Source organism: Hemitrygon akajei, chromosome 4 (genome assembly GCF_048418815.1).
Source record: "Hemitrygon akajei chromosome 4, sHemAka1.3, whole genome shotgun sequence".
Lineage (NCBI taxonomy): Eukaryota > Metazoa > Chordata > Chondrichthyes > Myliobatiformes > Dasyatidae > Hemitrygon > Hemitrygon akajei.
Genome location: NC_133127.1, coordinates 131,907,314 through 131,920,702, shown reverse-complemented (window position 1 = coordinate 131,920,702; position 13,389 = coordinate 131,907,314).

Below are 13,389 nucleotides of genomic sequence, written 5' to 3'. Positions count from 1 at the left end.
CCCTCGCATCTCCAGTCTGTACCACAGGCGCGAGCATTCGCAGCCTGTCGAGAAAGGCAGCTGAGAAAGCGAGCAGTTTAAATTTGGCCAGTATTGATTTGGCCGAGACGGTCCTACCGACCCTGTACCACGAGGGTTCTGAGGGTGGTAAACCGAAGAGTAGTAAAGTGAAAGGGGTTAAGGGAGAGGAGCGAGATCTGCCCTTAGCAAAGAGAAAGGTCCTAGAGGTAGGAAATAAAGATGAGAAACTGAAAAAGCTGTTAGAAGGTCCAGAGTTGGACATGGATGATCTGTCGGGGGTGGCAGCCCTGTTTGAAGAAGTTGAGAGTTATCAAGGTGTTCCCGAGAATGAGATGAAGGCAGTCCTAGATGAAGAGGATGCCATTACCTTGGAGAGGTCTGCTGGGTTGGCAGACGAGATTGTTTCAGCCCGCGGGGTTGAGTTTACTCTGGAAGGGAGTTGCCCAGAAAGGAACTGGGAGGATCAGGGGAATTTAGAATTTGAAAAGGGTACGGGTATTGAAAGCCTGGAAGAGGCAGATGTCCCGATTAAGTGTGTCCCAGATGTGGATGCACGTGGTACTGAACCTAGTAAGGGAGCTCAGAAAAAGTCTGAGGTATTTGATTCAGTTGAAAAGGAATGCAGTCCCTGTGGGTCAGATGGACTGGGTTCAGTGAAGACAGGGTTAATCCTGGTAATTGGGGAAGGGAGGGTTCCCAGGTGTTGGTACACGAAGGGGTGGTAAACCTTAAAGTGGAACTCGACCATGGGGAGATAAACATTATTATTGAAGGGAACGGGAAGTTTGTAGTTCCCAAATCGAATGAAGAAAATTTAAAGTTTAGATTGGTGTCAGAAGAAGCAACCAAGCTACAGAAACGATGGCTTGGTAACGCAGTGCTGCGCATCGATTACAGGTTGATTTGGAATGTAAAGGTGCCCCACATGCTGATGTTATTCAAGAGAGCGCTGTGAAAAAGCCGAAATTTAAATGCGGCCTGAGAGAAAGGTTCGAACTGAAACCCATCAGCCTGCATGGTCTTGACGAAAGGGTTAGCTACCTGTGTAACATTAAAGAATTGGGTGGAAATTCACACGATGATTTAAGTTTGGGACAAGGTGTTGAGAGAATAACCCTTATGGAACGGAAAGGCCGGAGAGTACCTCGCCAAATTACCCAGATCCCCCACGTAGGAACTCACCGGAAAAGAGGTGACGGCTAATGGGGGCGCCATTTTTAAATAGAAAAACCGGCTGTACGGGATTTTGACAAAGCATGTGAATAATAAAGACAACCCCCTTGGAACCCTGCCTGTTGAAATCTGATGCTACCAGCCTTTAGTCAAGGACAAGATGTTACCATATTAAAGGAAGTGCCACTGTAATCGTTTACTGTTTAGATGCTGAAAAATGTATGACGGTACAGCTCTGTAGTTAAAAGCAAAGCTTTTGTACTATGTTAAATCCCAAAACCCTGTAAGACTCTGTACCACTCCATTTTAACCGCTGGTAAAAACGTTTTTAAGAGGGGAGGTGTTATGATCCCAGCCCCCTCCTTTGTGAGAATCGCAAGAGCCCTAGTGAAGGGGGGGGGGGGTCAATGACCCAAGAGAAGAGCGAGATACGTGCGGTGTCCCTCGTTTCACGGCGAGGCAAAAGCTGGCGACTGTGGTCATTGTCTCGTGGAGACACCTTTGTGAATTGGGAACTGTACTACATGTATACCCTCGGGGCAACGGGGGTGGAGAGATGGAGAGATATTGCATCATCCCAACCTGATTGACATCTGAGACCCCGTGAGCTCAGATAAAAGAGGGGTTGTAAAGACGGCCCCCCAGACGCACCAGAAGACACGCTAGAAATCCTGTGACAGCGTTTAATAGCGACAGCCGGTGAGGAGGTTCGTGTGCATCTTTTCCTTGCCTGGGATTGGCAATCTCACCACGAAATAACGGCTTTAGCTACAGGAGAGGCCACGAGTGAACGGCCACCCCCCAACAAGACTCCGACGGATCGAACTCCTAAAGGTTGGAAAAAACCCGCCGGGTAACTGTTTCATTCAAGCTCTATCTCTCTCTCTCTCTAACAAAAGTGCACCACCGCGACCCCCCCAAAAGACGGCAGCTGGTGGAACTGCAGTGAACGCAAGAGACTTTTAGATATACAGCAGACAATATATATATTACCCCTAGACAACGATAGAGCTTATTTCTTATTGATTATTACTATACCTGCGCTTTAGATTGAGTATTGACGACGTATGTTATCTGAATGTTTGTATTAACCTTACTTTTGTGCCCCTTTATAAATAAAAACGTTTAAAAATGGTACCATCAGACTTCAGCGGACCTCTCTATCTTTGCTGGTAAGTGATCCAGTTATGGGATACGTAACAGAGTAAAGAGAAATACCGAAGTCAATATGATTGATGTCTCGTTGGTAATTCGAGATGAGAAGATTCAGAACAGGTAGAGAACCAGAGTGGGGTGTCCAATAAGAGGAGGAGGGTTGACAATGGGAGAAGAGAGTCATCAGTGCAGGATGTGCAATCCTTGCCAAAGAAGTGGGCTCAGAGATGGAGGCAATGGAAGAAGAGTTTGATGTCTTGGTGGATGGGGAGCTCACTGAGTTATAGGCAAAGGTGAAGACCTTGCTGAGCACAGAACATTCTGCCTCAGAGAGGGGAAGGTCAGAGGGAATAGTGAAGACACAGCAAGGACTAGAGCTAGGATCAGAGGGGGGAAGGGTGTTGGTGGTGCCAGAGGAGAGAAAACGGAGGCTCTGAGGACCCAAAAGGAGATGGTGGGGCTTGAGAGATACGGGGTTGGAGAATAGTGTTGAGGGAAAGGGAGACCAGAAGCCCAGCAGCAGTCCTGGCTGGGAGGTGACGGCGGTCAATGTCCAGGCTGGAGCCAGAGCTAGAGGCTGCACAATTTGCAAACTGAAGTAACAGTATTACTCAAATATTACTGAACCATTAGATACACAATACTCATCCCTGCTTAGCCGTAAACTCCAACTCAATATATAATGCATCTCAACTCAAATATTTAACATGTTGCTCCCTAGTCATCTTACATAGTATATACACAGTATACTGTAGAATATGACTACAATATAGACACCCACAGCATAGTAAATTCTAAACTGTCCCATTCAGACCTAAAGATTTAATTTAAATGCAGGATTTCTTACTCTCATGGGATAATGTCCGTCCTGACCAAAGAGGTCACTCTGCTTGGCTGGTGAGACTTGTGGCCGTGGAACAACCCCTGGTTCTGGGGCCTCCTCTGGGGTGGTTGTAGGAGATGACTTTGATTCCTGTCTCCCCCCCACCCCCCCAGTTTTACCAGCGGTGGGACGAACCTGCCTTTGTGGTGGTTGCTGTATGTGAGGGTTGAGAGTTGTACCATCCAAGCTGAGAACTAAAGTTTTGGAGGAGGTGAAGATCGGGATGATAGCAGTTGGTATGTGGAGGTGTGGATGGTAAGTGCAGGGTAAGGAGGGGATGTAGACAGAGGTAGCCTGTGTTGTTCATCCACCTGTTGAACTAGAGGGGAGGAGGGGAGAGGAGGGGTGGCATCGGGTGCCTCAGCATCTGGACTGGTGCAGAGATGGACTGCAGCAAGTGATTCTGACAGTTCTGACTACCTTTTTTTCTGGATGTGCTGGCATCTTGAATGGTGTGTGGCAAGCTGCTCGATCTGCTGGTCTGTCCCTGACCTCCAGTCAAAGCTTTGATCCAACACGCTCATTTTGACCACGTCTCACCTTCACTACTGAGCAGGCGAGAACGGCTCTGGGGAAACTCAGACACTGCAAAGCACTGGGACTGGATGGTGTGAACCCCAGGGTCCTGAAGGAGTGTGCCGAGCAGCTGTGTGGAGTTCTCCAGTGCATTTTCAATTTGAGCCTCAGCCTGGAAAGGGTCCCGACTGTGTGGAAAATATCATGTGTGGTCCCTGTACCCGAGAAGGACCAACATAAGTCTTGAATGAGTATAGTCCGGTGGCCCTGACTTCATACATTATGAAGACCCTAGAGAGGCTGGTCAGGTCAGCCCTCGACCCCCTGCAGTTTGCCTAACAGGAGCACAATGGAGTCGATGATTCTGTCATCTATCTGCTGAACAGAGCCTACTCCCATTTTGATAAGCAGGGCAGCACTGTGAGCATCATGTTTTTTGATTTCTCAAGTGCCTTCAATACCATACAACCCTCATTGCTGGGGGAAAAGCTCCATTCAATGTAGATTGGCACTTCCATTGTCTCCTGGCTAATGGACTACCTGACTGGCAGACCACAGTTTGTGCAGCTTCAGAGCTGTGTGTCAGACATGGCTGTAAGCAGCACAGTGGCCATACAGGGTCCTGGTGGAGGACTTTGTCAAATGGTGCAAGAAGAATCAGCTGTAGCTGAACATCAGTATGACATAGGGGATGGTGATGGACTTTAGGAAGACCAAGCCTGCACTGTTCCCTGTTCCTATTGATGGTGGATATCAGGTTGGACAAAGGAGACACAGTGGATGTCATTTACTTGGATTTTCAGAAGTTGTTTGATATGGTGCCACACACGAGGCTGCTTAACAAGGTAAAATCCTATGCAGTTATATGAAAGATATCAGCATGGATAATGGAATGGCTGACAGGCAGGGGGCAGCGAGTGCAAATAAAAGCGGCCTTTTTTGGTTGGCTGCCAGTGACTAGTGGTGTTCATTACAGCACAATATGGGCCCTTTGGCTCACAAAGCTGTGCAGAACATGTCCTTACCTTAGAACTACCTAGCCCTCTATTTTTCTAAGTTCCATGTACCTATCCAGGTATCTCTTAAAAGACCCTATTGTTTCCACCTCCACCACTATCGTTGGCAGCCCATTCCACTCAGTCACCACTCTCTGCATAAAAAACTCACCCCTGACATCTCCTCTGTACTTGCTTCCAAGCACCTTAAAACTGTGCCCTCTCATGTTAGCCATTTCAGCCCTGGGAAAAAGCCTCTGACTATCCACATGATCAATGCCTCTCATCATCTTGTACACCTCTATCAGGTCATCATTTATCCTCCATCGCTCCAAGGAGAAAAGGCTGAGTTCACTCAACCTATTCTCATAAGGCATGCTCCCCAATCCAGGCAACATCCTTGTAAATCTCCTCTGCACACTATCTATGGTTTCCACATCCTTTCTGTAGTGAGGCAACCAGAACTGAGCACAGTACTCCAAGTGGGGTCTGACCAAGTTCCTATATAGCTGCAACATTACCTCTCTGCTCCTAAATTCAATTCCACGATTGATGAATGCCAATGCACCATATGCCTTCTTAACCACAGAGTCAACCTGCATAGCAGTTTTGATTGTCGGACACGGACCCCAAGATCCCTCTGATCCTCCACACTGCTAAGAGTCTTACTATTAATGCTATATTCTGCCTTCATATTTGACCTACCAAAATGAACTACCTCACACTTATCTGGGTTGAACTCTATCTGCCACTTCTCAGCCCAGTTTTGCATCCTATCAATGTCCTGCTGTAACCTCTGACAACCCTCCACACTGTCCACAACACCCCCAACCTGTGTGTCATCAGCAAATTTACTAACCCATCCCTCCACTTCCTCATCCAGGTCATTTATAAAAATCACGAAGAGAAGTGGTCCCAGTACAGATCCCTGAGGCACACCACTGGTCACCAGCCGACATGCAGAATATGACCCGTCTACAACCACTCTTTGCCTTCTGTGGGCAAGCCAGTTCTGGATCCACAAAGCAAGATCCCTTTGGATCCCATGCCTCCTTACTTTCTTAATAAGCCTTGCATGGGGTACCTTATCAAATGCCTTGCTGAAATCCAGTAGGTACATCTACTGCTCTACCTTCATCAATGTGTTTAGTCACATCCTCAAAAAATTGAATCAGGCTCGTAAGGCACAACCTGCCTTTGACAAAGCCATGCTGTCAAGTGATTGGCTGAGTAGATATTTGCATTGACGAGCAGGTACGCAGGTGTACCTAAAAAGAAGTGACCACGGAATGGAGATGTGGGCTGTTTCAGAGGTGCCTATAGGGAAAATGTCAGCACAATTTGGAAGCAACTTTGAGGGGAATATAGGTTGGTGTTCAGCTGGTAGTTTGCACGAATGACAGGGTCAAGCCCTGTTTATAGAGAAAGTGTGATGATAGAAAATTGAGGAAGAGGATATCATATCAGGAGAGACAACTTTATGCAGCAGGTTGCTGCAAACACCAGTCAGAAATACAACCTTTCCAGGAGGAACTTTTTGAGAAACACTCAGTGTGATCCCATGGTAAGGCCATGCACATTGTAAACCCCATCCAGTAGCAGCAAACGTCAGAGCTAGAAAAGTTTGATGCAGGGGGTTTAGTGGAATAAGGTTGAGAAGCAGGCGGTGTGCCTAAGATCAGCAATTGCAGAACTAGCATTCTCTTGTCACTAAGTTTAGGGATTTAGGATCCACTCCAGAGAACTAAACACAACTCTCTGATCTGACTTCCTGTTGCACAACTAAGAAAACAGCTCTATGTCGGAGGTGCTGGAAAATTAAAAAGTCCATCTTCTCACAGGTGAGATTGCTGAAAACCATGCCACTATTTTCAGGAAGAGTTGGAAAGTTAGTAAATAGTGCCCTAATCATGTTTTATATCTCAACTTATCTAAATAAAGTAGATTATTGGGTCATTATTGCATTCTTTTTCTGAAGCTCGTATGCCTAAGTTGTCTGCTGCATGTCATGCATTACATCAGTGATGACACAATGTACTTCAGTGTCTCTGAAATGTCCTGGGCAGCAGTGCAATTCCTTGAAGTCATTCTTTCTCATGGAGAAGAGGGACTTGTTGAGGGCAGCCAGGGGAAAGTGGAGAAAATATGATTACAGGATCCGGTCCTGGGTAACATTAAAATATTAATATGAAATGAGAGGCAAAGGGGAAAGCATATTTGAATTTATAAAATTATTTTGTTTAGTTAATGGCTTTAATTATTTCTGTTCTTTTATTTCAAAATAAAATTATTCTAAATAAAGTTATTTACTTCCAGTTTAATAATATTTAAATGTTTCTGAATGTTAGAAACAAGTTTAAAAACTACAAGAGCTTTAACTATGGTTGTTCCAGGATGGTGTCTCTGCAAAATTTTACCCTGCCAAGAAGAATAAGAATTGAGATTAGGGAAGAAAGGAAGAAGACCCGTAATAGCAAGCTACACTTGGAAGAGACTGTAAATTTGTCTGGCTGTCTGATGGTAACATATTTTATGAAAACTGTTAACTAAGAGGGTGTACAGCAGTGGGATATACCATCTAGTTGAGTGGTGTCACAGCAACAACTTTGCCTCAACGTCAGTAAGACCAAAGAGCCGATTCTGGACTTCAGGAAGGGCAAGATGAGAGAATATGAACCAATCCTCATAGAGGGATCAGAGTGGAGAGAGTAGGCAATTTTAAGTTCCTGGGTCTCAATATCTCTGAGGATCTAACCTGGTGCCAACATATCAACACAGCTATAAAAAAAAAGCAAGACAGGGTCTATATTCATTAGAAGTTGGAGGAGATTTGGTTTGCTACCCAAAACACTCACACTTCGACAGATGGACTGCAGGAGAGCATTTTGACAGGCTACGTTCCTGTCTGGTATGTGGGGGGGGGGGGCGGGGGGGGCTACTGCACAGGATCGAAAGAAGCTGCAGAAAGTTGTAAAATAAGTCAGCACCATCTTGGATACTAGCCTCTGTAGGATCCAATACATCTTCAAGGAGCTGTGCCTCAAAAGGCGGTGTCCATCATTATGTACTGCCAGCACCCAGGACATACCCTCTTCTCATTGCTACCGTCAGGTTGGGGATACAGAAGCCTGAAAGCACACACTCAACAATTCAGGAACAGCTTCTTCCCCTCTGCCATCCCATTTCTGCATTGACATTGAACCCATGAACACTACCTCACTTTTTAAAATTATTATTTCTGTTTTTACACTATTTTTAATTTAATTATTTAATATACCCAATTTCCCTCGGGATCAATAAAGTATGTCTGTCTGATACATATATACTTACTGCAATTGATTTATTTTTATTTTCTATACTATTTTGTATTTCATTGAACTGCTGCCACTAAGTTAACAAATTTCACGAGACATGCTGGTGATAGTAAACCTGGTTCTGAATCTGATTCTATGACAGTCCCACTCCACTTGGCGTATCGGGTTCTTCTGGAGTTTCAGATCTTTCCTGCATCCTCCTCCCACTTCCTAACCAGTAGTTCCAAAACTTCTTTCTGTTTGATTATGCCATACAAATCTAAAATCCTTCAAAACAACACTCTTAGGTTTAGCCGCTCAATAAACAAAGAACTACAACTGGTCAAATGTATGAGTAATGAATAAACGTGATTTAGTTAATAAACTGTGAGACATTTATCTTAGAAATCATCTTCTCCTGTTGCCTCAGGCAGTAATTACTTGCTCCATTGAGTTTATGGTTCTGGCAAAGATACCACTTTATTTATAAACACACAAGGGAAAGAATGACTAAGTACAAAGAATAATGTTATCCTAAGGGGATATTTCTTAACAAGTTTTGCCCTTCGGATAGTTTTAGGTTGGATTATCACCGAATTACAGGTTTGAAGGAAAGAAAGAAAGCTGCAGCAGGAGGGCAGGTCCCACACGTTGACCGTCAACAAAGTGACCACGAGAATGAGGAGGAGGATAACGAGAGTTTGACAGCGGATGAGGACAAGGACGAATGAGGGAAGGAGGACGAAGACAAGCAGGATTCGGATTATCACCAGGCCAGTGATGATGAAGAAGTGGAGGAAGACAACAAAGATGAGAGTTATTGAACAGAGAGCAGCTTCAGCACTTACAGCAGTACTCCAGGAAGAAGGCGGCAGACAAGGGTCCATCAGCCATGATCGCCACTATTTGAAGGGGATGATATTATTCCTCTTGATATTCCAGAATGTCCTGATGATTTATAGGTGGCCACTGAACAGCTGATAAACATTATTGCTATATATGTGGTGTTGAGTAATTTTGAAACAGTCCTGTGACTTTCACTTTTCCGATTTGAAGACTTTTGTGCTGCTGTGGTTGGTCAGGAGCAGTGCACGTTAACTGCAGAAATGCACATTGCTTTATTAAAAGCTGTTTTACGAGAAGAGGATTCCTCTAGTACCACCTTTGGTCCTGCTGACTTAAGAGATAGCATAATTTCTACATTGTATCTTGTAGATGGAATGACATGGCCAAAACTGGTACGGGCTTATTGTGAGAGTGGCCCAGAATACCATCATGTATTGCCTTATCTGCAAAAGGATGACTACCCATATGGACCAATAGAAAATAAAATCAGTTATTAGTTCATCAGTAGTTGACAACGAACATTGCCCATGAGGAGTTAATATCTGAAGGTGTAATCCAGAACGATGGCCACTGAAGTGTTTGTCACAAGCTGGGCGATGTACTTTGCTGTGAAACATGCTCAGTAGTACACCATTTGGAATGTGTGAAATCACCAATTGAAGAGGTGCCAGAGGACAAATGGCCGTGTGAGATAAGTGTGGCACATAAAATGGTTGGGGATTTTGTTAGCGTGCCTGATATCCAGAAAAATAAACCATATGTTTGCCATGAGCCTATTGGACATGAGGGGCACAGAAGGAATTACTGGTTCCTGACAAGAAGGATTATTATTGAGGAAGATAAAGAAGATGGAAAGGCTATAAAATTGTGGTATTAAAGCTCAAAGGTAGAGCTGGCTGAACTTATTGAGTCTCTACACAGAGTACTGGAAGTATGACCTCTGCAAAGTACTGGCAGAAATGTGTGATGAAATTCATCGGCATAGGGAAATTACAGAAGACCTGACCAATAAAGTTTGTGGCAATAATAAATGTTGTCTTCCCACAGCTAATGAAGACATTTTGGAGTGGCCAAAAGCAAAAGAAGCAGAGTTGGAGGAAGTTAAGCGAAAAACAACAGATCAAGCAGAGAAAGACAAGACAAGACAGTGAGGATAACACCCGGATGGATATTGAGAGAAGCAAAGAAACATCAAAAGAGCAAGCTGAAAAGAAGGACAAAGCTAGGAAAGAGACTGAAGAAAATGTTCAGGAAAAAGGCATGGATGACCCCACATCTAGGTGAAGATAACCATAGCTTGGGAAGTTCTGAGACTTTGAAGAATGATGGCAACAGCCAAGTTCCAACTGCAAAGGAAAATAAGGCTTCCCTGTCAAAGGAGAAGGCAGAGAATGAGCTGGCAAACCCTGAAACTGAGTAACTAACAGAGGAGAAGAAATTGGAACCAGTATAGCTCACCATGGAGAGAACAGAAGACAGTGGTGAAAATTCTGCTGACTCTGCTGTCACAGCCAATAAAAACTCTTCCGCCTTTGCTGTCTTCTGATGACAGTAACAGCAAGGTGGATATGTCCATTGAGAATTCCACTCAAGGGGCCAATTACAAGATATCTGAGGATTTGGAGAATATGGAGGTGTCCTCCCAGTCTCCAGGCAATGGTCAGGAAGACCCTGAATTAATGGAGCTAGGAAGTGATAAAACTAAAAGCGAAAATGGAGGCGGAGCAAAGTTAAGATGGCATTAAACAACAACTCCTTTGCCTGCATCTTTGGAAACAGCTCTATTTCCATCTTTGACATCTTGATTTTTCCCTTTCAGGGTTCCTTTGAAGACCCTGACCTGGAGTTGCATGCTAACTACGGTTCTTTGTGGGAATGGGACCCGCTCCCGGGGTTTCAGGACTGGCTGTTGTTCGGCACACTAAGGGTTCGGCCTGAGAGTCCGGCTCAAATTCAGAAGCCTAAGATCTGGGGGCTCTGGAGATGGGAGGATCGAGGGTCAGTGTCACGACAGGAGACCTGTGTGTCATCGGGGGGGGGGGGGGGGTCAGGATATCTGCTGTGGGCCTGAAGACCCGGGATTTTTGCAATCACAGAGCTTGAAAAAAGAGACATAATAGACTTCTTAACATCGTAAACCAGCGAGTTGTTTGTTATGTCTCCCCGCTCGCTGGTCAAGTGGAGACACCTCCTTTTTCCTTATTAGGGAGAGAGAGAAAACCTGTGGGATGTCGAATGCCGGGTGAAACGCGAAGTTTTTGGGGTAACTGCAAGTCTGTGTCTTTGCTATCGCTCTGCTCACGCTTGAGTACTCCGTGGCGGTGTCGATGCTTGCTTTTTTTTGCTGGTGAGGGGAGGGGGGATTGTGCTCACTGCCACTTCCACACGGGAGGGGGGGGGGGAGCTGGGGGGGACTTTGGGCTTTTACGTTTATCTGTTGTTCATTCATTCATTGGGGCATTTCTCTATTTTTGTGGATGTTTGTGAAGAAAAAGCATTTCTGGATGTATATAGTATACATTTCTCTTACATTAAATTGGACCTTTGAACCTTTGAAATGGTGATTCTTCTGAAATGTAAAGGCTCATCTATCCTGACCGGGATGGTCAGTAGGTTACGGAATGCCGACAGCAAGCTGAATCAGCTGAAGAGCGCGTGCATAGGCTGCTGCTGCAGCGCTTGAGGCAAATAAATTACTCAAAGAAGGCAAAGAGCTCCTGGTGGTAATTACTCAAGGGCAAGTCTCTTACTTGAACATTAGGAAAGATTTGGTGATGAAGGAAATTGTGAATAACTTTTTAAAGGTAGGTCAAGAAGGGAAATATTGTGTCTACCAAAATCAATTTAGCACTAGTACCTTGGCACTCAACAAGCGTCAGCATCAAGATGACCATGAAAAACGGAGCCATCTTTTTCACAATTCTGCACGACCCCTGCAGGCGAGTTCAAATGGAGTGGTGCCGGGCATGCATCAAAATCACTCACAATATCTACTTTAAGGTTGACCATTATCCAACTGGAGAATAATATCCCATCTTCATTTCTGCATACGAACTGGGCCTCACATAGATCTAATTGGATAAAAGCTATCCAGATATGCAATAAACCAAGAGAATTTGCACTAGCTCTTGCCATCCTTCAATGTGCAATCAAAACCCTGTTGTTGTGTTTCCAGTCTGGCGAGACTCCTAGGACATACCAGCTTGCAATGGTTGACATCTGTTGAAAGAGAAGTAAAGGAAAGAAACCTCAAAAAAGCATGAGTGAAAATAGGAGGAAGAGGAAGTTTTGCCACAAGCTACCTGGGTGAAATATGACTTCCCTATCAAACATCAAGTGCGGAAACAAAAGGAGAAGAATATTGCATGAAAGGACATTGTGGTTAGATGTGGATTGGCGAAGCTTATACACATCGTTTTGAACCACAGCTACCAGGAAATACTAATATTATTTATAGATGGGCAAAGGAAGGTCTGCTGATAGGTGGATCAGGACTGAATGAAAATGAGAGTCCCTCTGGAGTGAAAACAGAATCTTAAACTTCTGAGAAACACTGTTCAAAAGAACAGAAAATTTTATCTTGTGTGATCTTGTGAATGTAAGTGAAGGGTTTCAACTGAAGACTTGGTAAAAAAGGAGAGCGAAGACATCTAAATTAAATGGATCAGTGGGTAAAAAAGTTTACAATGGAAGTGAGGTAAAGAGAAGAAAAACTGACAAGAAGCCTGAATGAAATTACCCCAAAATTAACAGAAAAATACAACTGAACCGCAGAAATCTGAGGATTTTTAAAACTAGAAGTGAATTTATAAGTGAATTTATAAACTTAAAAGTCATGTCAGAACCTGATTAATTTACAGCAAATTTTGAGTATATAAACACAATCTGCTAATACTCTCTGAATGCTTTTAAATAACCAGTCACAACCAAAATCAAAGACAACTTTTATATATTGGTGAGACCCGACACAGACTGGGAGACTGTTTCGCTGAACACCTACGCTCGGTCCGCCAGAAAAAGCAGGATCTCCCAGTGGCCACACATTTTAATTCCACATCCCATTCACATTCTGATATGTCTATCCATGGCCTCCTCTACTGTCAAAATGAATCCAAACTCAGGTTGGAGGAACAACACCTTATATACCGGCTGGGTAGCCTCCAACCTGATGGCATGAACATTGACTTCTCTAACTTCCGTTAATGCCCCTCCTCCCCTTCTTACCCCATCCCTGACATATTTAGTTGTTTGCCTGTTCTCCATCTCCCTCTGGTGCTCCCCCCACCTCCTTTCTTTCTCCTGAGGCCTCCCGTCCCATGATCCTTTCCCTTCTCCAACTCTGTATCACTTTTGCCAATCACCTTTCCAGCTCTTAGCTTCATCCCACCCCCTCCGGTCTTCTCCTATCATTTTGCATTTCCCCCTCCCCCCACTACTTTCAAATCTCTTACTATCTTTCCTTTCGGTTAGTCCTGACAAAGGGTCTCGGCCCGAAAAGTCGACAGCG